We start from the raw sequence: 25,606 nt of genomic DNA on the forward strand, positions 1-25,606 counted from the left end.
GTGGGACAGACAGAGAGCACCTGGGTGACTTATCCTTGAAGGAAATGAGTGGCTACTTAGTGTTGTGACTCATGTCAGGACTGCAGAAAAGGAGATCTGAACGAGCCAGAGAGTGCCCAGGAGTTGCCAGAACGGGCACATGGATGTGTTTCAGGAGTCCTATGTTGAAACCGAGGCAGTGCAATGAGTAGTGGCTGTAGACTGCATTTGATGGTGGGCGTCTAGTTGGAGTTATCTCTACAGACTGCGATGGCAGAGATTTGACGTTGTGTGCAGGTTGAGGGGGTAAAGTCTGAGAGAAGTGACAGGAGTTGGAAGTAGGAAGATTCCACCATTTCAGAGGCATATCTCAACCTGCCAGATGCCAGTTTGCAGCCTTCTGGGTTCTTAAATGATCTCTTTATTTTCTTAATTGGATAGATCATGCGAGGAATCTAGGGTGAGGGAGGGCTGGAGTGAATGTATGGTGGAGAGTGAAGTTGAACATTGATGGCAGGGTATAACTTAATATTGTAGGTTTGTTCAGGGCATGCTGAGAGAGGTTTGTGTATATTTGTTCCTGGTTAAGCAGGATCTTGGTTTAAGGGGCTCTTTTGTGTCATCAGTAGTTGCAGCTAATGATATCGGTATCACATCAAGAGGGATTACACCTTCTTTTCTTAACTACATCAATTACAACAGAATATAATGATTTCTTATCTGATGGATGAAGTTGTGTTTGCAATTATGAGCAAAATATTATTTCCTGACCATAAAGATGCATGCTTGGATCTGATTTTAGAAATTCTGATTCTGCAAACCAATACTGGAGACTAAATTTCTCTATTCTGAAAGACAAAAACCTGGCAGAACACGTCCAAATATGAAAGAGTCCTGAGCAACAATTACCTGGAAGGCTCAAGAATGCAAAGAAACATCATTTGGGGGAAGTCTTGTCTATTCCCCGTTGGACACACCACAGCCTTGCACTCTATACTGGAGCGTCTACACACTGGTAAAGATGGATGCAAATATTTATGACTGTATATCCCCACGAATGAATCTGACTGCCTTACAGATAACATTAAGCGGGTCCTACAGGAATTCAAAGAAGACATTGCCAGGTGGAGACATCTCCCCCTGACATTCTTAGGGATGGAGGCCATGAAAAAAAATGGTTACGCTCCCCAAACTGCTTTATATACTCCAAAATACATATTACAAAATCCCAGATACGATCTTCGAGGCGATAACAGATGAGGTGCAAACATTGCCATGGGACTGTGGTCACCCCCGACTAGCACTCCAAACTTTGCAGCACAGTCAGTATAACAGGGGAATTGCGCTCCCGGACCTATTGGCCTCCTATAGAGCAGCATATCTGATAGTTATTAGCGAATGGGGACATGCACCTGCTGCTGATCACCCCACGTACATCTGGAGAGGCTACAATTCCAGAAGTACTCCTTTCTGCACTACATTTATGGGGACCCTGGAATTTGAAGCTTATTACCCGCAACACAGCAAGTGATTGGAGAGGGGCGGAGCGGCAGATGAGACTAAATCCACGCCACTGTGGGAGGGTAAGCGACTGCCGGAGTTTGAAAACGACAGGGTGTCAGAGCGTGCAATACAATTGGGATCACAACACTAGGGGATATTATACAGAAAGGAGAATTCATAACCTTCCCAGAGCTCCAAAAAGCGTAGTTTGTCCCAAAAACAGCAATACAGATACATACTACTCCAGCATGCATGGGGAGCGCAAAAACCCGAAATAACATATATCCCCGAATATGCCCCGCTAGAAGGACGACGTCTAGAGGAAGAAATACTGGAAAAGGCCGTGTCCTGGACGTACAGAACGATAATCAATAATATCCCTGACACATTATCTCCACTTACAAGCAAATGGGAGGAAACTACTGGCGTGTTATAAGACATCGACTGGGATTTTTCTTTTTTTAATACTGTGTTATATAGCGCAAACTTGACCTGAATCGGATATCAGAGTGCTTTACATAGCACCAGTTGCGTTAAATTAGGACACATGTATTTTTGTTAGGCACGGGGAGATTAAGTGATTTGCCCAGAATCGCAGGATGTTCAGAAATTGCACTAATGCATCCCAGAGAAGTGGGGATTAAGCTGAGGTTACGCCTAATACAGGTCAAAGTCCTACATAGGACATACTATGAGGGAGCCAGACTCCACGCCATGGGTAGAGCAGAGACCCCAGAGTGTTTACCAAAGTCCTACATAGGACATACTGTGAGGGAGCCAGACTCCACGCCATGGGTAGAGCAGAGACTCCAGAGTGTTTACCAAAGTCCTACATAGGACATACTATGAGGGAGCCAGACTCCACGCCATGGGTAGAGCAGAGACTCCAGAGTGTTTACCAAAGTCCTACATAGGACATACTATGAGGGAGCCAGACTCCACGCCATGGGTAGAGCAGAGACTCCAGAGTGTTTACCAAAGTCCTACATAGGACATACTATGAGGGAGCCAGACTCCACGCCATGGGTAGAGCAGAGACCCCAGAGTGTTTACCAAAGTCCTACATAGGACATACTATGAGGGAGCCAGACTCCCCGCCATGGGTAGAGCAGAGACCCCAGAGTGTTTACCAAAGTCCTACATAGCACATACTATGAGGGAGCCAGACTCCACCCCATGGGTAGAGCAGAGACCCCAGAGTGTTTACCAAAGTCCTACATAGGACATACTATGAGGGAGCCAGACTCCCCGTCATGGGTAGAGCAGAGACCCCAGAGTGTTTACCAAAGTGCTACATAGGACATACTATGAGGGAGCCAGGCTCCCCGTCATGGGTAGAGCAGAGACCCCAGAGTGTTTACCAAAGTCCTACATAGGACATACTATGAGGGAGCCAGACTCCACGCCACGGGTAGAGCAGAGACCCCAGAGTGTTTACCAAAGTCCTACATAGGACATACTATGATGGAGCCAGACTCCCCGCCAAGGGTAGAGCAGAGACCCCAGAGTGTTTACCAAAGTCCTACATAGGACATACTATGAGGGAGCCAGACTCCACGCCATGGGTAGAGCAGAGACCCCAGAGTGTTTACCAAAGTCCTACATAGGACATACTATGAGGGAGCCAGACTCCACGCCATGGGTAGAGCAGACCCCAGAGTGTTTACCAAAGTCCTACATAGGACATACTATGAGGGAGCCAGGCTCCACGCCATGGGTAGAGCAGAGACCCCAGAGTGTTTACCAAAGTCCTAAATAGGACATACTATGAGAGAGCCAGACTCCCTGCCATGGGTAGAGCAGAGACCCCAGAGTGTTTACCAAAGTCCTACATAGGACATACCATGAGGGAGCCAGACTCCCCGCCATGGGTAGAGCAGAGACCCCAGAGTGTTTACCAAAGTCCTACATAGGACATACTATGAGGGAGCCAGACTCCCCGCCATGGGTAGAGCAGAGACCCCTGAGTGTTTACCAAAGTCCTACATGGGACATACTATGAGGGAGCCAGACGCCCCATGGGTAGAGCAGAGACCCCAGAGTGTTTACGCTGTAGAGCGGATAAGGGTTCTTACACTCATACATTGTGGGAATGCTACTTATTACGTAGGTATTGGTTACGGATAGTAACCGAGCTTAACAATATACTCGAATCTCAGATCCCAATTGATCCTAAATATATTCTTCTAAGCAGACACACAGAGGTTGACGTTCCCAGACATAAACTACTACTGAGTAACCTTGGGCTCAGTGTGGCCATAAGAGATATTGCAAAATACTGGGGTAACGCAGAATTGCAACCATAACTGAATGGCGGGCAAATATGGATTTATACATGGGGGAGGAAAAATGGTATACTCGGCCAGAGGGCGCCCCAGGAAGTTTAGGAAGACATGGCAGCCATGGCTGGCCTATTATGGACTAGAGGTGGGAAATAAGGGCCCCACCGCGACACAGTTTAGGACAGAGGGGGTCCACACAAGCGGGTTAACACCCTCCGAGTCCATCAGGGAGCCAACCTAAATAAGACATGTTTAATATAGGGGAGGTGACAATGAGGGGGGAATGTCAAAAGGAGTAATGTTATTGTTTGGCTGCATTCTTACAAATACTGGTTAAAGTTTATACTCCTAATCTCTGTAACAAATGTGATCTACCTGCTGATGATTCTTTTGAAAATGAATAAAAACAGTTTAAAAAATAAAAAAGAATGCAAAGGAACCATGGAAAATTAATAGAGCCTAAGCTCATTTTTACAAGATACTGTCTAGTGAGGATGCTTTAGTGGCGAGGAGGATTTAAAACTATTTTTCAACAAGATAGTTTGACTTGTTTTGTCCAGTGAAGAAACGTCAGTTGGGTGCTGACTCCAAAGTCAGGAAATAGAAAATGCTGTTAACTGTAAGAAGGTTGGAAAGTCACTTTGTATTGACAAATTGAGTGTGAAATATTAGCTAATGATATTGAATACAATTGTTCCAGTTCTTTTCCAGTTCTCCGTGATGTTTTCAATCATTTAGAATATGCGGCTTCTGAGAGCTGATTGCTTTAATTCCACGAGTAGATCCCACTGTCGCATTTTGTTTGTGCTCATAATTTAAAGTGAAGTCCCAGACCAATGAAAGAAAGCGGCTACAAAGGTAGTGTTTACAAACCCTTTTTGAACTTCTGTCCACTGGATACTCTTTGCTGTCACATTTACCTCAGTAGGCAGCAGATATTTTCCACCAGCGTTTTCTTTTTGAAATTGTTAAGAATCCCCTATTTTCAACCTGAGGCCCTAAACCAGGCCTTTGAGTAAAGACTTCGAAGTTGATGCCCAAGGACCCAGACCTGCCTGTAAAAGGCTTTGTGATTTGTAGTCAAAATGTGATATCTCACATGGTTACAAATCAGGAGCTAATTCAATCTGCGATTAATTCAATCTGTTAAGCTAATGTTCTTCCACATATAAAAATAAGTTATGATCTTTGACGCAGCATTTTGAATTATAAGAAATTGTTTTTAAATTTTAGAACACTCAAGACCAAACACAAAATATCTAACAATCTGGTGTACTGATACATCATCTTCTCTACCTGGGGGACCCAGATCTCTGTCTAGTTTCCACCTGTTACATAAATTCCCAACAAATTGAACAGGCACACCATGTGCATTTAATGATATTAATCATTTGGCATCATCTGCAATTTAGCTAAGATATGGATCAGAAATTAAATATAAACAGTACACACGGTTCAGTTAAGTGTATGATATTCACACAACTCATTCAATAACTTTCCAAACTTTTAGACAACTCTGCTTAGCGTACAGCACCATCTCTGTAGACATGCACCAGTACATGTTTGAGCTTAATCTTTTTAATCTTGGTAAAAGTTGGCTACCCGGCAATTGTGCAGCGTTATAACGCGCCTGCTAATCCCAAATTAACAAGAGATTTTTGTAATTCAGGTTTTGAATGTTACCCCAGAAACCTAGATTCATTGCCTTCTAATCGTATTGGGATACCAGTAATCGGAACGTGATGGTCAGCCACTTTGTTCCAGAATTCGTGAACCCTGGGACACTCCCAGATCTTATGGGAAAACAGGTCACACAAGACATCTTTGATTCTTCTGAACTTCACCAGGGAGGTTTGTGAACAACACAGAGGAGGATTGTTAGATTGGGGGTCTCTAGTTGGCACGGGGAGGTACTTGTGACAAGTAGGGACCCTCTCCTCTAGTCAGGATAAGGGGATTACACTCCTAAAATAACCCCTGCTCACCCCCTTGGTAGCTTGGCACGAGCAGAAGGGTTTGACTACAGAGGCGATGAAAGTTAAGCAGTTGTGACCACATACAGTAACCCAGTGACAACACTACAAATGGACACCACACAGGTTTTATATAAAAAATAAGTAGAGTTTATATCGAGTTACCACAAGACCATAAACGACAAAAATACACACTATGTTTACTTTAAGATGGTAGATTTAAGCTTAGTTCAGTTCAGTTCTTAGATGCGACACTCTGCGTCAATGTACCTTAAGTTGCACTGCGCTTCCACGCCAAGCAATGTCGCAGAGTTCAGATACAAAGAAATAAAGACGTGAAGATCTTCCTGATGCGGCACGCTTCTCGGGGATGTGAGAATTCCTCGGTTCGATGCGTAAACTGCAGCGGCGACACCCTTACAATGCGACGGCATCAGCTCCAGCGGCGACGCTCTCCTCCCACAATGGGTGGAGCTTCCGCTCGATGCGACAACTACAGCGGTGACATCCAAGATGCGATGGCAGCAGCTCCGACTGTGGTGCGCTTCTCGGGGATGCGAGGTGCTCTTTGTCGATGCGGTGCAATGCAACAGTTCCAGCGGCGACACCCTCCTTCGGAGTTGCAAAGGCAGGCACAGTGACGGAGTTCGAGTCGGAGTTGCGACAGCGACAAGCTTCTTATCTTTTAGTCGTGCTTCCAGCTCCTTGCAACACACAGTTCCTCAGGAGGCCCAAAACAGCAGAAGGCACTTCCATAAGAACTCTGGGGAGCTGGGGGTCGAAGTCTTTTGTCCCTGGGACTTCAGCAGGAGGCAAGCACTTTTCCAAGCCATTGGAGATCCTTCACAAGTTGAAAGCAAAGTACACAAAGTTCCTTTCTCCTTCATTTGGCAGTAAGGCAACCACTGCAAGCCAATCCCCCAAGCAGCACTTAAGCTTGGGAATAGTCTCTCCTCAGTTTCTTCAGGTTCCTCTCCTCAGTAAAGGTTTCTTCTTGTAGTCCAAAGTGATCTAATTTCATGGGATCAGGGTCCCAATATTTATACCCCAAAATCCTTGGTTCTCTGAGGGGAGAGGGGCCTTTGCCCAGTCCAAACCAGTTCTGAAGCACTCTGTTTACCAGACTTCTCCTTTCCTTTCACAGTGCTGGGCATGCACATCAGATGCCCCACAGGAGGTGGAGCCAGCATTGTGGAAGGCAAGTACAGTCCTGGAGCACTTTGTTTACAGGACGACTTCTCTTCTTTCAGTGTGCAGGGCAGAGACATCAGCCGCTCCCCAGGGGGTGGAGCCAGCATTGTGGAAGGCAGGCACAGCTCTATTCAAGGTTCAGGTGCACTCCTCCTTCCCATCTAGATGCAGATCTCTCTGTTCACCACTGTGTGACTCAGCCTGTCTCCTAGAATTCCCCAGCCCTGTCACTCACAAAACCAGACATAGGAATACACAACCTGGCAGAGGCAGGTTTGAATGGTTAGACAAGCAAATGCCTACTTTTTAAAAGTGCTATTTGCAAACGCAGAATATTAAAATAAACTTTACTAAAAGATTTATTTTATTATTCTGAGTTCAGGCATACTAAACTTGAATTTCTACCATGTTCTCTGAGCCTGTTAGGATTATAACATGTAATAACTCTAACAGCCCATTCTGGCCTATGGAGAACAGGTAGCCTTGCAATAGTGAAAAACAAAAATGGCTGTAATTCACTATTAGGACATGCCACACACAGCAGTGCTTGTTCTACCTTACAATAAAAAAGAGATGTGTAGAGAGAAGGGTCCTAGGGGAGTTGAAGTTTATAGACCTTATTGTATCTTGTCCCCCAACTGAACTATCAAAAAAACACGAAAGATACCAAAGGTCTTTGTAAAAAAAAATTGTAAAAGTTTTTGTGTAGTCGGTACTGTTATAAATGTACGGACATATAGATACCAAGTGGTTATCTAAGAAACATAGGAGAGAGAAAGGTGATCTTTGCTAATGAAGAAAGAAACCCATCAGCACACCAGTTGGCGGAACCTCATCATCTGGGTTTTGTGGATACGAATGATGCCCGTTAAACAACTCTTCAATCCCTTCAGTGAGGGTTATGAGGTACGGATCATCAGACGAAAGGAGAAAACCATCAACCAGAAGATTAGTGTTTGAAAGGCTGACAGGGTAAGTTGCAGTGCTCAAAAGAAAACAAAATTCGTGAGAAGAATAAAAATACCTTTTTTGATGACTAAAGAACAATTTTAATGGGTTTCTTTCTTCATTAGCAAAGATCACCTTTCTCTCTCCGATGTTTCTTAGATAACCACTTGGTATCTATATGTCTTGTCCTACCTTATACTTACAATGCACCCTGCCCTTAGGCCTACCATAGGGTTGACTGATATGAAGAAAAGGGAAGGTTTAGGGACTGGGAAGTGGGTGCACTTGCCCAGTGAGCATGACAGTACCAGACTGCACCCAGGTTCTGCAATGGCAGACCTTAGACACATTTTACAAGGCTGCTTCTGTGGGTGGCACAACCAGTGATGCAAGCCAACAAGCAGCATTTGTATTTCCAAGCCCTGGGCACACTCAGTGCACTAGACTAGGGTCTGACAAGTAAACCAAATAGCCAAACATGGAACCACTGATTAGTACATCTGTTTACAATAGGGAGCACTCGCACTGTGGCACTGGATAGCAGTGGCACAGTGCCCAAAGCATGTAACACCAGCAAAAATACATGAGGCAACAGCAAAAATGGAAGGGAGACCCACGCCAATGGTGCCAGGTCTAACAAGGATCTTCTGTTGAACTACCCATCTTGCCTCTTTCCATTCTGAGTAATATAGGAGGTCAATAATCCTCTGTCCACAGCTCTTCAGTTTTCCAAAATTATCTTGTGCGTTACTTATTAATGTCTGATAAATACTGGTAGTAACCTTATGAACTCTGGGTTCCATGACCATTCTGTATTTCAATGGCGAACTGTGCTGAACATCACTGCTTTTTGCCTTCCTTAAAGCCACAGATTCAACTTCTTTGCTGCAGCAAAAGGAGAACAGCTGTGGTTCTGTCTTGTTCCAAATATTACATCCACAGTTATGGTAAGGGTTTGGAAAACCATAGCGAAAAACATCACCCTGTTGGATAGGCATATCTCCGAATCACTCCCAGCATCCTCTTATGAGTGGCAACCAGTTCCTCCAATGGCAGCAGCCCGTTTTACTGCCCTTTTTTTTAATATCCTACCATGTGTTAAATTTTGCACGTCACCAAATAGTAATTTGCCACCATACTAAAAAATAATCATTTTTATTATGGAATCTTTATTCATCTCAATATGAGATAGCTAGATAAGAATATGGAGAAGTTTGGAATTCAGTGTTGTATCTCAGAGTGTGCGGCTTCTCTGGAGGAAGGCATATTTGGGTAACTTCTTTGCTGTCCTTCCTCCTACTAGGCAGTCGCCTGACTGTCCTCTTGGTAGTTTGTATTGGAGATTGGTGTGTGTTTTTCACTGTGGTTCTCTCCAGGTGGGAGGCTGATGAACAGGGCTGTTCTTCAAAAGGCTTGGACCCTCACGTTCTCTGCGTTCTGCCTGGAGATTATTTGGAGGCAGACTATGCTCTAATACCATTTTTCTTAAACATGACATTCATTGTGAACATTGTACCTGTAAAAAACACTGTTAGGTGTTTTTAGGCATTTGTTCTGATTCGTAGATGACACTTCTCCATTTCACTCTTTATCTGAAACAGGAAGTGAAACTTTTTGTCTTTCCAAACCACAATGATTCCCTGTCAACAATGTCTACTAGTTTCCTAATCCATCATGTATGTATGTATTGGCATACTTATTAAGCGCAACTGTCACCCAAAGGGTATCCTGGCGCTATGACCCAAAACAACACTACCAGTATGTATCCACCCTACGCCTCCCTTGGGAAAAGATGACTTTTAAGGTCCTTTTTAAAGGACAACAAATTTTGCCTACTCCCTAACGGTATCGGTAAGGAATTCCAAAGTTTGGCAGCCGCAAAGCTGAACGAGCGGCCACCCATCCACACCCTTTTAAATCTTGGAACAGTCACCAGGAAGGCCTACAAAGACCTAAGAACTCTGGCAGTGGAGTACCAAGAAAATAGATTCTGCAACATCACTGGCCCTTGACCGTGCAAAGCTCTAAAAACAAGGCAGGACGCTTTAAAACAGATCCGTTGCTGCACCGGCAACCAATGAAGATCGAAAAGTGCAAGAGATGAAGAGGCAGAGCGTGGGCGGGAGAGGGCCAGCTTAGCCGCCATGTCCTGAACCCGCTGCAGCTTCAGGATCAAGATGTTAGGAGACCCTAGAAGCAGTGCGTTACAGTAGTCTAACCTACTGAGGATGATACTACGCACTGCTTCAATCCTAGTTGCCGGGGGGAGAAACGGAAGAATTTTTCGTAAAGTCCGGAGCAGGAGCATGCATGTCGCAGTGGTTTTGTTGACAAATGCATCTAACTGAAGACTAGGGCCAAATAGGACCCCAAGATTGCGTGCAGAGTCGGTGGCCGTCACAATACCAGGAATAGAAGTGGGCCAGAACTCTTCTGGTAAAGGTCATGGGAGATAAACCTTTGTATGTCCCTTCCTATTTTCCTGCCCTTACTTCCTGTTTCTCCATATAGAAGGAGCTGGAGCTGTCTTTGCAACATCTTGCAAGCACTCCAGTAACGTTTGCATCTAGTTTCCTCCCTTGTTACTGTTTTGTTTTTTAATCACAATATTTTTTTGCAGCGCATGTAGGTTGTTGATTCTTCCCCTTAGTCTTCTGTGCCTCCTGTTGGATCTTGTCCTCTGCAACTCTGTCCCAGAGTTCCTGGTTGCTTGCCTCCCTTAACACAAGACGCTTGTTGCCTTCTGGGGGAAACATCATTTACCACGAAGTCATTACCACTACTCACGTTTACCACGTGACACTTACCACGCAGGGTGCCTTCCACGCAGGGTACCTTCCACGACGTCTTTACCACGGGCTAGGGGGGAGACGTGGTATTCCTTCAAGTCGATCTGCGTGGGCATGGGGGGGCAGAGGGAGGGTGGGGGGGCTCGGAGGGGGGCTGGGGGGGGTCTCCCCCCCCAAAAATAACAAGCAGGTTACTTTAACAAAAAAACGAACATAAATTTAAAAGAAAGAGGAAAGAGCCTCCCCCAAAGACGTGCCGTGTACGTCAAAAAAGCAGTCCTTTTTTTATTTTGGTATACGTGTTTTGACGCTTGTTTCAAAGGAGGATGGAAGTAAGGGCTCGTGGAGAAAGACGTGAAGGTAAGACGTTGCAACGCGTAGTAAAATGCTACGTTGTAAATACCAGCGTGGTAAAGCCACTTGCGAGGTAAAATTCGCGTGGTAAAGCCATGCGTGGTAACTGAAATCGTGGTATAATCATATATTCGCCTTCTGGCCAACTTTACAAGCGAAGAATCCTCGACTGTTGCATCCATCACTTGCCAGATCGCTGTGCCAACATTTCCTTAACCTTGATATGGATCCTGCACATGACCTTGCAGCCAGCTTCCAACAGAAAGCTCAAGACTTCAACAGTTCAGAGTTGAGATTTGAGAACACACTTTTCAGGCAGACATTTGCGGCTTTAGATCTTCCAGAGGCAGTGCAAGTACTCTTAGTTTCTCTGCAATCCAACTAAATTATGGCTGCAGGAAAATATCACCCCACCCTTACATTCGGCTATCTTGGCAACAGAAAAAGACTCAATAGTTGCCTCCAGCTCTTGACATTGAGTAAGATTAGAGATTTTCTAAAACCGTCCTTACATTCCCGTCCCTTTTAACTTAACCAAACTTTTTTTAACTTAAATAAAAGTAACCGGAAAGTAAGAACATGATTTTATTTGATGTACGATGGTCTAAATCTTGTTTTTTCTGCTTACTCCACGTTTCAAGAATCAAATATCTCCTGTTGCCACCAAATTTCAATTCATGTTAACGTCCCAATTTCTTAAATTATTTATAATCTTTTACTAGTAATTCATCTACTAACACTCCAGATGCAATCACTTTCATCAGATTCCTGGTGGTCATCCATTCCTATTTGTAAGAAATTGCAATATTATTTGGGGTGAGAGACTATTCATGTCAAGGAACAATCACAGCCCTTGTCAGGCTGAACCCTGAAAGTCCCTAAATGAACCTGAGCTCACCTCCCTGGTAGCTCGGCACAGAGCAGGCAGGCTTAACTTGGGGCAATGTGTAAAGTATTTGTGCAATACCAAAACAGTAATACATTCAATACCCCAAGTAATAACTATCCCAAATTGAAATAGAAAAATAGAGTAAAATGTAATAAGCAAAATGACAAAAAGATCCGATAAGGAGGAACTAGAGATATGAATTTCTAAAGCTTTAACCCCTTCGATGCTGATGACGGCCCCCAGCCGTCATGCATCACGGGGCTCGTGTGCTGATGACGGCTGGGGGCCGTCATAAACCCGCCCACTCGCGATTCTGCCGCACAGGCGCAGAATCGCGTCCGCGTCCAAGGGGTTAAGGAGAAATAGCACTGAAAAGCACTAAGCACCAATGATAGTTTATGGAGGCGGTAAAACCAGGACCTAAGCGCAGTTTGAGGCTGACCACAATGAAGCCCTGGTTGAAATCACCAAGTGGATTCGTCCCGGTAAAGGTCTGTAAGACAAAACTCTTGAAATTTCCATGTCAGAAAAGGACCTTGTCACATTTTGAGAAGAAAAGCATTGAAATGTCTCCAAAGTCCCAAAGCGGTTTGTCACTGTTTGAGAAGAACAATTCTCCCCGCTGAAATGGTATCTGCCGCTGTGGAACGGAAGGCTGAAAACATGAAGTAAGTTGATTCTGTTGAAGCTCTGGAGCTTAGGAAACTTCTACCTAAAAATGTTATAAGTCCCAACGTTTATTCAGAGGACCTTTGAGTGGTGGTTCGAAGCTGAAATTCAGTATGACTCTGTGGAACTGCCTGTCAGATACTTTTACTGGCAGTTCCTGCCGAAGTTCTGCAGGAAAAGTTTACCAAAGTTTCCAGACTTTCTTCTAGTGGCCAAACATCTAAAGGCGTACACTTCTAAGGCCCCCTGGACCCCAGGAGAAGGCACTATTGACTCTCCGGGTGCCAGACAGAGGCCAACAGTAAAGACTAGTTCTCAGCTGTGCCTGAAGTCAGCCTAACTCATTTGAAGGATTACCAGCTATATATGATGTGTAAAAATGCAATAAATGTTGTATAAGATTCTTATAAACAAATCATATGTGGACCGTTAGAATCTGACTAAATGTGCTATAAATGATGCTTTAAAGTGCACATAAGAGGTAATGCATCTCTGCTGCGGGTTAGAAATGAGATCATCCTCAAGTATATGATGTGCATTTGCTGTTCTGTATTATACAAAGATGCTAAAAGTGCTAGGGAGGAAACGAAGTCAAGTTTGATGGTCTGATGCTCAAAAGCCTCCAAAATGTTCACAAACAATTAATTGTGTATGATAATTATTATATTGTCAGCTGTTGTTTCTTTCTAAAAAAGCAACAAAGTTTAACCCCTTCCGTGCGGGGCTCCCCCCTGCTGTGCTGGGTGGCGGGGGGGCGCGTACAGCGCCCCGGTGCTCATGACGAGGTCAACTCGTCATGAGCCACGGCGCTCCGGTGCTCATGACGAGGTCAACTCGTCATGAGCCACGGCGCTCCGGTGCTCATGACGAGCTGAGCTCGTCATGGCCACACCTGTTCCCATGGAACGCTCAGCACAGCAGAGGAATCAGCCCAGCGTGCGAGCTTTCCACAGAACGGGCGAGGTCATGACGAGCTCAGCTCGTCATGAGCACCCAAGGGGTTAAAACATATTCTCATACATTCACATTTCATCACACTGCTATCAGTGGTTTACTTTCCGAATATTCTGTTCTCTAAAAACAGTAAAAATAAAAATAAAATAAAGGATGTACAAAATGCAGTCCAATGTAAAAGTTTTGCTGCGTTGGTCTTACAGAAGGGGCAGCTTGCTACTTCGGTGACTGCATTTACGCTCTTATTATTGTTTATCCTCCATTTAATAAATGCAATGACTGGCCCAAGTCTAAATTTCTGCTCCCACCCCTTAGTGTTTCTGGCTTTAATATGTTTAAGGCCAACAAAAGATTCATCAAGAAGAGGAGTTAAGCAGGCAAAGAGTTTGGGGGAAGACTACCCCTAAGGCTGACTTGTCTTAACACAAAGCAACCCTCTGATGGAGTCAGTGAAAAAAAATCACATAATTGCAGATTAGAGAACTGGGTTCAAACATTAAAAGGCTTTCACTTGGGGTTCTAGTCTCTTGTCCTTGTGTTGTTCCAGGCAATCAGGAGTGGTCTGATTCGTCTCTTAAATCTGTTTATTGGCTGGTCTGACTTTAGACTGTGTATTGACAAGTTATTGGCCAGAACTTAGTAGATTATTTAATCTCCTTTATCCTGTACTCCTATGGGCTTCCCTGTGATTTGCAACCTCTCTGCTGTCAGCACTTTGAGTTTCTAAGAACCTTTCATGCTGGCTCTCAGTACATGTATCACCCTTGTTCCCTTTCCATCTTATGGCTACACGTTTGGTTGCTTGCTAGCAGGAAAGGAGCACAGTACTCACCATAAGATATCTTTGTTTCTCTGCCTTTACTTAGACAGGTATATTTTAGAGTAAGTGCTAGTTTGATAATCTTGGCTCAAATTGTCTTCAGTCCAGGACAAATTATCTCTAATTCGGGATTTTCTATGCTGTTCCATGGAGCTCAGTTGCATTGCCAATTATTGTCACCTAAGGAAAGAGCTGGTTGACGCTCCAAGTCACGCAAACAAGATCTCCACAATGTTCATCCTCTAATAACACCATGTGAAGTTGTGTGTTTGCACAGCATGTGTAGGATGGGTGTTGTCACAGATAGAGTTTGAATCTGGGTCGTGTACTTATTTCCCTAAAGTTACTATTCATGAAAGCGATACCATGCCAAAGACGCTTCCTAATCTAGGTGTCGATTGTTGGTTTTAGGCGGCGATTGAGTTGCATGATATCATGAAAGCGATACCATGCCAAAGACGCTTCCTAATCTAGGTGTCGGTTGTTGGGTTTAGGTGGCGATTGAGTTGCGTGATATCAGGAAAGCGATACCATGCCAAAGACGCTTCCCAATCTAGGTGTCGATTGTTGGTTTTAGGTGGCGATTGAGTTGCATGATATCATGAAAGCGATACCATGCCAAAGACGCTTCCTAATCTAGGTGTCGGTTGTTGGGTTTAGGTGGCGATTGAGTTGCGTGATATCATGAAAGCGATACCATGCCAAAGACGCTTCCTAATCTAGGTGTCGATTGTTGGTTTTAGGTGGCGATTGAGTTGCGTGATATCAGGAAAGCGATACCATGCCAAAGACGCTTCCTAATCTAGGTGTCGGTTGTTGGTTTTAGGTGGCGATTGAGTTGCATGATATCATGAAAGCCTGCCGCAATGAAAGGAAGAAGGAGCATTTTGGGGCACCTCCCAAGGATTTCTGCACGAGGACAGTGGGCGCAAGAGAGGAAAGGGCAAATGGTAATTAAAGCAATGAATGTTTTCCTTCTTCATTGATTGGATATTTTATTTTCATTGCTTGACAGCTCTTGTATTCATGTATTTGCAGTAGTAATCTGAACACCCAGTGAGAAGAGCACACTGCTTCTTAGGGAAGTGGACACGTACCCCTTGCATGGGGAACACTTTTCAAATGTCAGTTGGCCTATAGTAAATTAAGAGATATTTGTCATTTTCTGAACTGAAACATGTTTTTTTTTTATAATTCTGTTGGGGGTGAGGTAGAAACGAAAACCTCTGAGTTGAGTTGACGTACATCTGTTGGGTGGTTGTGGAGAGAGATCGGGGTGCATCAGGCACTAGCATGGGTCAGGATAAGAGAAGTAAATGGGATAGTTGGGATTTGTCTTCTGCACTACATTTGCCAACGCTGTGGTCACGTGTACATCACACCGCCAGACTGGCACTATTGACCCTGCTGGTGATTGGGTCACAACACAGAAGCACACATGTGGTAGCGACAGTCCTGGGCTGCATGACTCCTTATACCATCACAGGTGACCTACTTTATTTTTATTTATTTATTTGAAAAGTTTTATATAGCGCTGGCTAGACCCGAAGGTATCGGAGCGCTTTACATGAGGACACGCATTGTTTCAGAGCATAGTTACCAGTTACATACTTACAAGTTACACAGTTTCAGAGCATAGTTAAAAATTGCTGGAGCGTAGTTACATGCGTTAAAAAGATATATGTAAGGGAAAAAGTGGCACTGCCCTGAGGAGGGGGCGGAAGAGATTTTAATCCTACACTAGAGATAGATGAACATAAGGGACGAGCACTTATGACAAGTCATACCAACCACAAGCTGCACCGGCCTGGGATCTTAAAGAGTGCTATTAAACTGTTATCCTCCTCCTCTTCATACTAGTATTAACATAACTAACCTACCAACCATAACCTGCTATTCATACCGAACTATCCTCCCTAGTACACCTACAACACTACATGCCATGCCCTTGCTAACCTACTTGCACAAAAATACTTACTTACCGTAACTAACCTACCAATGTACAATTACAAACATTAGATTTATGGATTTTATTTTGTACTTCAGGCTTTATGAAGGTTAAAACAGAAATGGTGCCAACGTTAGACGAAAGAGGCGTGGTTCCCTTGCAAGATTTCAAGTTTTGTTGCGACAGTGAGACGATTGCAAGCAGTGCCTTTGGTAAGATCCATGTTGTTCCTGCATCCTATGTATATTGAAGGAAAGTTCTTCCTCCACACCCAGGGATTTTAAACACAAATTGGAGCTCATCCTGTGATAACTGACCATGCTCGGTGTCCTGATATAGCCATAGGTCATCTTGCATTTATGCTGTTTAAAGTGCACTTAGTTTAAATGGACTCTTTGATGAGAATGTATTCTAATTCTAGTTCATTTGAATTAATTTAGCTGTTTATAGGGCTCCATCCGAAGAGCTTGGGTGGACTTATTGGGAGTAAAAATGCTTATAAACTGTGTATATATGTTCAAAGCATGTGTGTTTGTAGAAGGAGTGTCAGGCGTCGCAATCTAAGGTAGTAGTCCCTGAGGTGGAAAGCCGGGGACTTAGGCTATTATTTTATCTCTACTGTCCTGTGTGCTCCCATAAAGAATTACATGTATGTGTCTGCACCACCTGCTCCTAAAAACGGACTTTTTTTTTTTAAAAACATGATTTTTTAAAAACGATCTATTATTTTAATATGACACACTGCTCCTATTCTTGGAGGGACAGGCTCATCCAGGCTGCCGATTTGGGGCTCCTGGACGCGAGAATACATCACGGGCGCCATTTTGGGTGAGGGAGGTCGGCGTGCTAGTCTCTCGCCAGCCCACTCAACCTAACCTATAAAATGCAACACCCCTTCCGAACGCGCAGCATAATGGCTGTCGTGGAAGAAACGCGCAAAATCTTGGACTCAGGAGGATCAGTGGCAGTGATCCTCCTGGATCTAAGCGTGGCGTTCGACACCGTGAACCATCACATCCTGATCCATTGGCTAAGGGCATTAGGTATCTCAGGGCCGGCTCTTGCCTGGTTGGAATCCTTCCTCCACAACCGATCCTTCCAACTTTGGGAGGGATCCTCTAAATCTCACTCCACTCCCTTACCCTGTGGCGTTCCCCAGGGCTCCTCTTTGAGCCCTACCCTTTTTAATGCTTACATGTCACCCCTCCAGGAAATTGAGTCCCCTCATGGACTCAAGCTAATGACGTATGCGGAGGGCACGCAGCTTGTAGTATCTCGAAACCAACCTGACCGCTCCCCCAACAATCTCTATTCATGCCTTTGCGACATCTCACGCTGGATGGACCGATCCCACCTTAGGCTTAACGGCAGAGAAAACGGAGATCATGGTACTAGGTAACCCAGCCCACTTTAATCCAAACTCTCTGCGGTCTTCCTGTATGGGTCCAGCTCCGACCCCTAAGTCTTCTATTAAAAGTCTGGGCTTATGGCTAGACCAAGACCTCTCGTTCACAACCCAAGCTAGGAAATCTGCTGAAGCATGCTACGGTATCCTCAGGACTACTCGCAAAATCCTGCCTTTGCTTCCTCAAGACACTAGGAAACTCATCATCCAGAGTCTTTTAATATCCAGACTCGACTACGGTAATGCCCTGTATCTCGGCGCCCCAAAGAAAGTAATTGCCAAACTTCAGGGCGAACAGAATTCGGCAGCCAGGCTGCTAACAGGCATCACCCGTAGGAGCTCGGCAAAACCAGCCCTAAGGCTTCTCCACTGGGTCCCGGTGCAGGAGCGGGTCAACTTCAAAACGCTCTGTCTGACCCATAAAATCCTCCACAACAACGGCCCACCCATTCTCAAACATTTCATCAGACATCATGTTACTAACAGAAACCTGCGCTACGCTCATCTCCATCTGGCACATGTACCTAGGATCAAAAAGGCCCGCTCGGGAGGTCGTCTTTTCTCCTTCATCGCTCCCAAACTGTGGAACTCTCTCCCCCTTACCCTGCGAGCGGAACCCAACCATCTCACGTTCCGCAAGGGTCTGAAAACTTGGCTCTTTCCCTGATCTTTCCTCCTCTGCCACTACCTTGTCATTAGCGCTGGGACGCTCAAGGGCAGCCATGCGCTTTATAAATCCCTATTTCATTTCATCTGCTTCTCTGCCTTCTGGGGACAAACACATGTTACAAATATGGTGTAGAGGATACTTTGTGTGGCAGCGAGGGCAGAAACAGAAGGGCGTCGTTCCATCTCCAGCCAGGCATTCCATGAGAAATTGATGGAGACCGAAGCAGAGCCCGTTGGGCGAGGCCCTCCGGGGGACTGTGACCTAAGCAAATCAAATTGATGTGTGATCTCGCTATAACTCAATACGCGGAATGGAAAATGTCATCTAAACAATGACGACAAGGGGAATAGTGTTGTGAAAACCAAAAAGAGAACTGTGACGACGCTGAACCGGAGTGCAGGCTCACATGTGCAAACCAGACGGCGGAAAGAAAACAATCTAACAATTGAGTTGATGCCCTGTGCATTATCACCAAGAGGAGGTGTCACTCTACCTCTTGACTCAAAAGACTTCTTCAAAGAAAAACAACTTGCACACATCCAGACCCAACACTAGATGGCAGCAATATGCAAAGCATGTGAATCAACAGCACTACATGCCAGGAACAGATGCTTACATGGTTCGTAACCTATTCTTTTACCCCTTCAATGCATCAGACGGCCAGGAGCCCTTGGCCCCCCTCGCACATAGCATTTGAAATAACAAGGACAAAACCATGCAACAAGGAAAAACATGCAGCACTTGAGCAAACAACAATAAAGAAGTGTGCAACCTCCACGAAAAAATGAGTCACTGTTCATGTTGTAAAGTCACCACCGCTCCGATAAGCCTCTCAATCGTGTTATGCAAATTTCGAATAGGAAAATATCTTCCTGTTACTCTTTCTTTATGTCCAAGTGCAAAACGGCAACAAGACAAACCGATTCTGTTACCGGATAGTAATCCAATGGAAAAAACAAACTGCCACTCACCACCAGTGTCCAAAACAGCATCCACTGGCCTCTGGCAATCATAATAGAAAGTGGGTTTGTGGCTGTTTCCTATGCCGACGACACACAAATAGTTGTGTCCATAGCCAGCGATGTTGACCAAACCGTAAAAAAATTCAAGTCCTGTATGTTACAAATCAAGCAGTGGATGCAGAGTAACTGCTTAAAACTGAATGGAGAGAAAAGCGAAGTAATGCTGCTTGGATCTGACGCCAATGTATGGACACCGGAATGGTGGCCAGATAGCCTGGGCAATTACCCTTCTCAAGTTCAGAAGGTAAGGAACCTAGGTATTACTTTGGATAGTAAGCTTTCCTTCGATGCTCAGGCCAGCAAACTAACATCGGCGGTATGGTATATTCTGGAAATGATAAGGAAGCTCCTACCCTATATCCTGCTGGACACCAGGAAAACGGTTGTAACAGCACTGGCATTATCAAGGCTAGATTACGGAAACGTGCTGTATGCTGGGGCCCAGGTCCAAATCATGGCTAAACTCCAATGTTTACAGAACGCAGCAGCCAGATTGGTGTTGGACGTCCCCAAGCACGATCCAATAGCCCACAGACTGGAGCACCTCCACTGGCTCCCGATTCCCAAAAGAGTGGTGTTTAAATCACTTTGCCTGGCCTATAAGGCCCTTCATGGCTCTGGCCCTTTGTTCCTTAGAACACGGCTCAAACCCTATGAACCATCCAGAACCCTTAGATCTAGCCAGTCTCAACTGCTCCAGGTCCCAAGGTTTAGACAGGCTAGGTTGGGAGGAAGAAGTTTCATACTGCACATGGCCAGGACTTGGAACCTACTCCCAGTCACTATTAAAAATAGCACCTCTCTGCTCACCTTCCGGAAGGAAGTAAAAACCTGGCTGTTCATAGCAAGATAGACCTGAGCAAACTGGACCATGTGTCTCCTGAAACAGATCCAGCGCCAAGACGCCCACGGGCAATCGCGCGCTTTACAAAAATAAAAATCAAATCAATCAAATCAAATCTGTAAGATGATCCATCTGATCACAGAGATCATGGGATGACTCTCTAGCACTGCAGGAAACCGAGGCAAATAGATCGTGGCAACCAACGCCGCACCACCGATGAAGACGTGGTTGGCGTTTTGAATGCAGAGCAATTGCAAAACACAAGAGGCAGGTCCAACCCCAAGATGGCGGCACGCTCAGGAGACGCACGCCGAGTGGCTCACGGCACCCTTGCGCAGTGGAGCATCCATCAGCCGCAACCAAAGACTCCGCAGATAGCGTGTTGTCAAAGAAGATTCCGTTAACTAACGTCAAGAAATCATGACGCAGGTAATTCTGCGCGCTCTGTGTGCGCGCTGTCTGTATCTCGCGCCTCCATTTAAACTTGCCAATAGCAGTTCAACTGACCAAGTCAAAAAGATGACCCAAGTGAACCCAACATTAAGAGATGACCCATGTTCTATATTGAAGGAAAGTTCTTCCTCCACACCCATGGATTTTAAACACAAATTGGATAAAATTGGAGCTCATCCTGTGATGGCTGACCGTGCAGGGTATCCTGACATAGCCTCACATGTCTCACTTGTCTTGGCCCCATACGGTGCTAAACAAAACTAGAGCACTTCGAAACAAATGTCACAGTTGAGTGAAAAACTCACCTCCACTGTCTGCAAAGTCCCGTAGTGGCAGACAAGCTATACGACGTGACAACTCAAAAGTGTCTCCAAACAATTTTCCCCAACACTTGCTCCAGTCACAAACATCTTGAACCGGCTCAAGTGACAAAGCTGTTTCCATGGTGAATCTCCAGCGCAACAGCTCTCCATTTCTGCTCCAGTGCAGAAAAACAAATCAACTTGTAGACACCACATTCCCAGCACACACATGTTGACAAGCTGTTCGCTTTGTCTGTCAATGTGTGCAGCGTCCGTAAAATAAGTGTAGAGGCGTACTTTACTTGAAAACGCAGATCTTGTTAATGTGGCCAAGGAGTACAGCACGCTTGAGGCGGGGCCATCCGATCTGATGTACACTAATGGGGCTTCTTTGCGTGCTCTTTACATTCCCTTTGGGACTCCTTAAGTTTCTTTGTTTCATCTTGTGACTCCTGCTTTTTTGCGTTTTTGTTCCTGTTGCCTGCGCCTGATGTCTTCTCCCTGTTGTAGCGTCTTCCCAACATGTTGTAGAAGGCATCTTGATGACTTTGACGTAAACTTGTACCAACTGAAGAGCGTAGGGACGACTTCAACTCATCGCCAAAATTAATGTAGTAATCAAGACCACGCTTTTAAGATGAGGTTCATGCAGGTTTATTCAGATAAGTAGACAGGTAATATAGATCTTCGGTAAGTCCTTATAAACAGGTATATACGTCCTGTAGGACAGCCTGTAGGTCATCATTAAAAGGCCCACCTGGAGCAGCTTGCTAGCTGCTCAGCCCCATCCACCAACTGTCTTCACTCACACAGTCACACAGTCTTTCCACTCATAGCCCATTCACCAAACATTCCACTTAGAAGACTCACACAGGCTGAGCCGCTAGGAACAGGATAACATAGGAGAGAAACTATAACATCAGAATACTACACCTACCCACACAAGTGAAGGACCATTTTTTATCCGGAGACTTAGGGGAACTCAGAATTTTAGAGCAAATGTTATTACCTACAGAAATGCAATCGGTGGATATGCTTTTAAATCTGCACATCTATGAGTCAGTATATATTTTATTAGAACATTCAATTTATAACATGTCAAGGTACAAGGGTGCTCTCGTGGCGCCATATTACCCACCCACCCTAGGTAACAATCTGCTAGAACTTTATCCGCAGTCTAGACCACAATATGAAATCACATTGACGAGGAATTTCGAGAATAGGTCAAATGCTCTGCTCCAGGGAGCCAAATGCGCTAACTTAACATGGTTCAAGCGCCTCCACGACATTACAACATCGCATCCTTGAACATAAAGAAACCGTTTGTAACGGACTAACTGGGACTGATGAACTGCCAAATTTGCTTTCCCCTTACTCCAAGAATGTTACTTATGGCGTGGTATTCCTAAATTTAGGTCGGCAGATGTACAACTATTTAAAAAGGAAAAAGAACTCCTACTTCTTTCATGCTTGGAGTCTTGATTTTTATTAGACCAGAAAGGACTGTTCATCTTTGAATCTTGAGATAAGCCTTGAAAAAGTCCAGGAGGACGAAATGCGTGTCGGCTGCTTTTGTTTTGTCTATAATGGAATAAACTTAATTGATCTGAAAACGTCCACAACTATGATTCACTTTTTGGAAAGTTGAAAATAGAAGTCTATCAACTGGAAGTGTTCTTTTGAATTTCATGACTTTTTGAGGATAAAAGTAACAGGAATTTGGTGTGCTTCGGTGCATTTGTTTTAAACTGTTATTACATATTGACTTTCTTTGCATTTCTACCTTCTTAGTGTAAGACAATTTTAAAAAAAGAAGTCACTTTGAAAAATGTTCTACAATTCACAGGCTAGTATGGGTAACCACAATTTTGGAGATGTGCAAATTTATACTGTTTCTAAACTCTATATTTTGTTCCCATTTCGGAAACACATAGGTTTCTTCGAAACCTATTTTGCACTCTTTATATTTTACCAAATCAATTGCTATATACCCGGTACACAATGAAAAACCACTGCAAGATGCTGCTCAGTTATTTGCTCTGGGTTCCTCTGGTTCTTGGTGAATCTTCAATTCCTATATATCCCCAGAACAGTCCAGCGGATGTAATGGTATATTGCTTTCAAACATCTGTCATACTTGGAAGAAGTTACAGGTGAAAACGTTGGCACAAATGGCTGTTTTTTTCAACTCCTTTTTCAATTGTCCCTATTTTCGACTGTTAGTTTCTATAAACAAAACATAAAGGTTCTACACAAATGACCCCTTGCTGAATTCAGAATTTTGTCTACTTTTCAGAAATATACAGCATTCTGGGATCCATTATTGCTTTCATACCCATTTCTACCACTAACTGGAAGGAGGTTGAAAGCATAAAAAGTAGCAAAAATAGGCTATATCGAAGTAAAATTCCAAAACTGCGTACATTTTTTTTCGTTTTCTGACAAAAGTCTGCTTGGCCCAGACAGCCGGGAAGATGATGATTTCAGCACCGCAAACCCTTTGTTGATACCTTTTGCTGGGGGGGAAACGGACGCTTTCTTCTGCAGCACTTTTCCCCAGTTCTCGTCCTTCCACACCCTTCCCCCACCCACAAATATTTTGACTCATTTCTGGGTCCCCTCGAGGGGAATCTACAAACCCTGGGTACCTTTAAAAACCCTATGATGGAAGAAAAGGGTGCAAATTTGGCCTGGATACCTTATGTCAGGGGTCTTCAAACCGTGGGGTGCAACCCCCAGGGAGGCCGTGGAGTGATACAAAGGTGGTTGCGCATTCCCGGTGTAACTTCTGGCCCGGCCCATAGGACTACAGAGCTTCAGCTCCCCTCCTCCCCCGTCGTGTGTCTCAGCCCGGGCTGCTGCAGTGCAGCTCGGGCTGCTGTGGGCTTGGCTGGGCAGTGTCTGGAGTCTTATCTCCGGCACGCCTGAGTTTTTCACAGTTCTTTAAAGACCATTTGCATATTTACAAGCCTTTGTAAACAGGTTACTTATGCTTAGTTTTGTTTCTGGTTCCAGTACCCCTTGGCCCCCACTATGCCTATTCCTTACATTTGTATTTTACTGCTGTAGTGTGAGAATGCATTTCATGAAAAAGAATATAAAGTAGAGTTGCCAAAAGAAAAATGCCAAATGTGTGTTGTTTAAAGAGCCTGCAAAGACCTCCTCTTGACACTAAATAGTTATAAATAAAAAAGTATATATTCATTTGTTATATGACTTTTCTGTCTTTGTTCTCTTTAATTATCAGTCATGGATCATTGAGGAAGCCCTTGAACACAATTAAAAGTGCTTTCTATTTATATTTGCTGTTCTAAGTATGCACAGATAAGTGCTGAAAATACGGCTTTAGGTGATTGCTTAATTTTGTATCGTCTGAGCAAACAAAATAATGAGCTTGCAACCCTAACCATGGGACTGGAAGTTTGTTTCAGGATCAGCATATTATTCATTTCCTCCACCCACGATCCCTGATTAATGCCATAATAGCAGTAGTTTAACTTGTGTCTTAAACCCTACGCCGCCGTCAATAACATGCTGAGTTACTTCAAGTGTCTGGGAATGCACCCTGCATTCAGAAAAGTCACTCTTCATTGTCGCCCTTCACTTTCATGCCCACCCTGCACTCACAGCTATCGCAATGCACTCACACTGATCACCATGCACTCATCATTCACCATGCACTCACCATTCAACATTCACCCGCTCACCCTGCACTCTCAGTGATCACAATGTACTTGCGCTGTTCACCTTATACCTCACCCTGCAGTCACACGAGCACACTTCTCACCCTGCACTCATGGGACACTTCACTCACCTGTCCCCCTCATGGATCAATCTGCAATCTCACTCAAACAAGCGCGTCACTAATCATGCATTCATTTATCCCACTCTGCACTTACATCCACACCCAAATTCCTATGTTCACCTCACTCACCCTGCATTATGATGGCTAATTTTCATAAACTCTCCCCCTTGCATCTGTGCATTTCTTCAAAATTCACCCTGCAGTCACTCCTCTTACCCTACTCTCACACTGTTGCATCACTCACCGTGCACTCACATGGGCACTCTTGTCACCCGCACAGTGCAGAGGGTTAATGCGCCTGCTACAGAGAACACGTACCATGCATATCACAGAACTGAGTGTAAACTGAGTAGCGCTATCAAAAAATGAAATGTTTGTCAGAAAGGTGCTATAGAGAGATGAGGTGCATTGTTGGTGAGTGGTAGTGAGGGAATTCATGGAGGAGGAGGAAACGGGGGGCACCAAAAAAGACTGTTGCACCATGTGCCACCAGTGCTAGGGCCAGCCCTGGATGGGACTGTAGCGACTGCCCCCAACCCCCCCTTCCCTCCCCGAGGTTCAGGTCTAGTGCCTCCCCAAAAAGTGTGCTGGGGCTAATGACCATCTGCTGCCGGAAGGCAAATGAGAAACACACAGAAGGGGAAGGAGAACCAGACAAATGGGGTAACCTACTGAGCACAGAGCCAGGTTTTTATGTCTTCCTAAAGGATAATAGATTCTTGATGGATAGAAGCAAAGGAGGGTTCCTGAATTAGGGAACAATAAGCATAGTGGCACTGGCCGAGAGGAGCATACGGGTCCGACCC

General features: G+C 44.7%; 1 long non-coding RNA gene across 1 annotated transcript in view; it reads left to right on the forward strand.

Moving 5' to 3' along the window:
* The window catches only part of LOC144772182 (uncharacterized), a 30,285-nt gene extending 15,012 nt beyond the window's left edge, over window positions 1–15,273 (forward strand). The window contains exon 3 of the long non-coding RNA XR_013599682.1: window positions 15,178–15,273. This is a non-coding gene — a long non-coding RNA (uncharacterized LOC144772182). The remainder of the gene's footprint in view (window positions 1–15,177) is intronic.
* The last annotated feature ends 10,333 nt before the right edge of the window (window positions 15,274–25,606 follow it).

The sequence above is a fragment of the Lissotriton helveticus genome, chromosome 8 (assembly GCF_964261635.1).
Source record: "Lissotriton helveticus chromosome 8, aLisHel1.1, whole genome shotgun sequence".
Classification (NCBI taxonomy): Eukaryota; Metazoa; Chordata; class Amphibia; order Caudata; family Salamandridae; genus Lissotriton; species Lissotriton helveticus.